Raw genomic sequence first — 4,199 nt, forward strand, 5'->3', positions numbered from 1 at the left:
GGTAAATTTACACAATGGAATATTACTCAGCTATTAAAAACAATGAATTCGAGAAATTCTTGTGTAAATGGATGGAACTGGACAATATCATCCTGAGTGAGGTAACCCAGTCACAAAAGAACACACATGTTATTCACTCACTGATTATTGGATTTTAGCCCAGAAGCTTGAAATACCCAGGATTCAACTCACAGATAACATGAAGCTCATGAGGAAGGAAGACCAAGTGGGAGTGCTTTGGTTCTTCTTAGAAGGAGTAACAAAATACTCATGAGAGCAAATATGGAGACAAAGTGTAAGACAGAAACTGGAGGAAGGACTATCTGGAGACCATTATACCTGGGTATCTATTCCATGTGCAGTCACCAAAGGTAGATGCTGATGTAGATGTCAGGAAGTGCATGCTGACAGGAGCCTGACATAGCTGTCTTCTGAGAAATCTGCAAGAGTCTGACATATTCAGAGGCAGATGCTCACAGTCGGTCTCAATGGAGAAGTTAGAGTGAAGACTGAAGGAATTGAAAGGGTTTGCGACCCCATCAAGAAAGTCACAATATCCACAAACCAGAGCCCCCAGGATCTAAATCACCAATCTGGGAGCACTTAGGGAGGGAACCATGGCTCCAGCTGTATATGCAAAGGAGGATGGTCCTTTCAGGTATAGGTGGAAGAGTAGATCCTTGATCTCATGAAGGCTGGATGCTGTGTGTGTGGGAAATCGAGGGCGGTTGGTAGGAGTTGGGGAGTAAGTGGGGGCACATCCTCATAGAAGCAGGAGGAGGGGGGATGGGATAAGGGGTTCTGGGATAGGAGGGGGGATGGGGTTAGGGGATAACATCTGAAATGTAAATGAAATATCCAATAAAAATGTGTCAAAATTAATTTACTATCAAAATCTTCAAAAATTGATATCACTAATTGTCTTATACATATAAAATAAGTCAAAATTTAAGCCTCTGTGGTATGTATAACAGAATGTGTAAAATAAATGGACATTGACTATTTCAAGATAATGGGCAGTCTACCTCTTGGTTTTATTCCTACAAATATGAATATAGGTTTCTTTGAAATTCTTGGGATAGAGAGTTTGTGGAGGGGAAAGTTGGGATGAGGGTAACAATTCAAATATAAATACATAAAATAACCAATAAATAATTTTATAAAAGAAAATCTTGGCTAAATATTTGACATGATACATTTATATAAGTTAATATTGGTAATGAGTAACAAAATAATTAAAAGTTGAACTTGCAGAAAAAATAATTGTATTTTAAAAATAATGTGATATTATTTGTTAAGTCAGCTATTTTAGTTAATTAGTAAAGAGCAAACTATAATCAAGATTAGTGATATGGGCTGGGGTGATTGCTCAGTGATTAAGAGCACATACTGCTTTTGTAGAGGACATGTGTTTGATTATAGCACCCGAAAGGGATGGTTCATAATTACATATAAGTCCATCTCTGTGGGACTATCGAAATCCTGGGGTGTTTGGCCATGCCCCCAGAACCCAGAGACCTAACATACAGTGGGTCATGTAAGGTACAGGTAGAGGGTGTGGCTAACAGGTCTCTGCCTCAAGATTTACACATTAATAAATTGCCTAAAGCCCAGGGCATAGTCACCTCCCAAGCCCCTCCTCTTTCGAATATAATAGAGTCCCTTCTGACATATTGTGGGAGAGCACCACCATTCAGATATATCACCATGGTCAATAAAATCTCCATGTCTTCAATTCCACGTGTCTCCTGGGACTCTAGACTCTCTTTGTGTAAGTAGGAAAACTGTCGAACTTCCCTGCCCTCCTTGCACTCTGTGCTGCAGCCATCTACAAGGCACTCTCCCTGCTCCAGTGGTCCCTCTCTGCACTCCCTGTTCCAGTGGCCTGCAGAGGTTTCCCCCCTGCAGCAGCGGTCTGTGCACCCGGGCCCTCACGGGCTGCCTCTTCTCTGCTCCAGGCATCCCTTCCTTCCCTGCACCACTGCTCCGGGACCCTGCGGCCACCTGCAGCATGTGGACTGCTTGCCCGTGCGGCACTGGTGAAAATCATCTGCAGAGAGTGCAGCCAAGTCCTGAGCCCTGCCAACTGAGCAGCAGTTCCCGGGATGGAGTCAGTTGAGGGGCGAGGGCGCACCTGACCTGCCCCGTGCCCCGCACGAGTTTTGAACCACAGCTGACACCCAACGTGGGGCACAACACCCACAGACTTCAACACAGTCTAGACTCTTCCTGTTTCCTCAGCTCACCCTGTGCTTTCCCTTGCCTCTATTCTGCTACGAGTCCACAGACCCTCAGAATAGAGGCCAATATCGGTGTGCTGGCCTGTCTAAGCACAGCCACATGCCCCCACAATCCCTGCCCTGCTGCACTCTCTCGCCATGGCCTTTAGGGTCCAGAGCAGATATTCGAGAGCCTTGTGCCCATGCCCGCTGAAATCTGGTTGAATTCATTCCCACCCGCGTACCAAGCTTTCTGCTCCCACTTCAGCTCCACTGTGGTGATCTCCACCTCCCTGAGACATCTGTTCCAGAAAGGAGATGTGGACAACCTCACGCCTGCACGCTCCCAAGGCACATGGGCCACCATCTTCCTCCTGGTTAGTGGTGGACAATGTGTGCAGAGCCAGCTCCAAAAGCTTTTCCCACTGGCACCTGCGAAAACCGTGAGTTACATCTTCATCCTCCATCTCCACTCTCTCTACTTCTCATGTTCCTGAATAACATCTTTTCTCTAATTTTTAACTACAATCTAACTTCTGTCTAATTCAAAAGACTAGGTTTCTTTCTCCATGTGTTCTCTACAAGATGGTGGAGACTCCTTAATCTCCATTCATTACCCCTCCCTCATACAATCTCCTGCTCTCTGCCTGCCAGCAGAGGTTTTCCCCTCCCCCTTCGTCTTTCTTACAGTTGAAAGCACCGGAGAGTTGCCTGCCAGCTTCTCCCAAGAGCTGCTGGCTCCATGCCTGACTCTAGGTGTCTTCCTCCCATGGCTCAGATCAAACTCCTATGTTTCTCGCTTTGAGATTTTCTTCAAAATTGGCCTTTCTTTTTCTCTAAGAAAAACAAAGGGGGGAATGTCCTGGCTTCTAGCAGGCCACTACCCCACTGCTTAAAACCCTTCATTAATAATTTTCTCCCAAACAGGGATACCTACAATAAAGTTTGGGCTTTTCAACCAAAATTATTTCACCTTTTGTTTTAATATTTTCTTTTCTTTTTAATACTCGTGATATATGTCCAGCACTTTCATCAACTTTTTAAAATTTCTTCAAGGTTTGAAAGTCATCTAAATCTACTTCCACAGGTTAAATCAACATGCCGATAACTATCTTTCAACTTTTAATTAACAACTAAATTCCTTTCACAGACAAACTGTGGATGCCTATATCAGATACTATTAACACAATGTTTTTCTCCTTCAGCCATCCAAAACCAGACTTAAAGATACCTTTTAGGACTAAAATTTCCTCAAGCATCTTTGCCTTTCCAGGAGTGATTTAATGCTCGACATCCAGGCTTTCCAGACATTTCCCCACCAGAGATGCTGTTTCCCTGTGACAGATCCAGCCAAGACAGAGTGCCACCTCCTGGAACCTGCCAAGCTGCCCCCTCTCCAGACATCTCATCAGACTGCAGACTCCAGTGACGAGCTGATGCCAAGACAGCACCAACTCCTGGAACCTGCCAAACTCCCTTCTCCCAGTCATCTTGTCTGACTGAAGACCCAGAAATGCTCACTAAGACACAGAAACACAGGCTGAGATGGAAGACAAACCCAGACCTTCCAGCTGCAGATGAACTCTTGTTGAAGTCACATAGCTGAAGTGGCGTGTTAGTCAGGAAATCATAATGTCTATTTAGATTAATCAGATGTCATTACTCTTGAATTATACAATATATATTTAATTTATTCAATGACTCCTTGCTTTCCCAACCCAACCCTCAATTCCCATTACCCTTGGCTTGGTTATGCTACACCTCCCGACCTGTCTGGTATTTTCTTTTGACTTCCTCATCCAAAATTTCCACTACAGGTGACACCTCTCCTAAGAGAGGGAGTTGTGGGGCGGTGAGCTATGAGAAAAGGCCAGAAAGCCTGGTAGAAGAGCTCTAGAACCCCAGCACCCCTGCCTGAAAAAGGCCACAGGGATGGAAGGCACTTTGGGCTTTTCCCAGACTTCTGGCTCTCTTAATTTC

General features: G+C 44.7%; 1 pseudogene; it reads right to left on the minus strand.

The window, feature by feature from the left end:
* LOC114631933 overlaps window positions 1-2,686 on the minus strand; it is a 16,108-nt pseudogene extending 13,422 nt beyond the window's left edge.
* Window positions 2,687-4,199: the final 1,513 nt, after the last annotated feature.

This window comes from Grammomys surdaster, unplaced genomic scaffold, assembly GCF_004785775.1.
Source record: "Grammomys surdaster isolate TR1022 unplaced genomic scaffold, NIH_TR_1.0 369, whole genome shotgun sequence".
NCBI classification, from domain to species: domain Eukaryota; kingdom Metazoa; phylum Chordata; class Mammalia; order Rodentia; family Muridae; genus Grammomys; species Grammomys surdaster.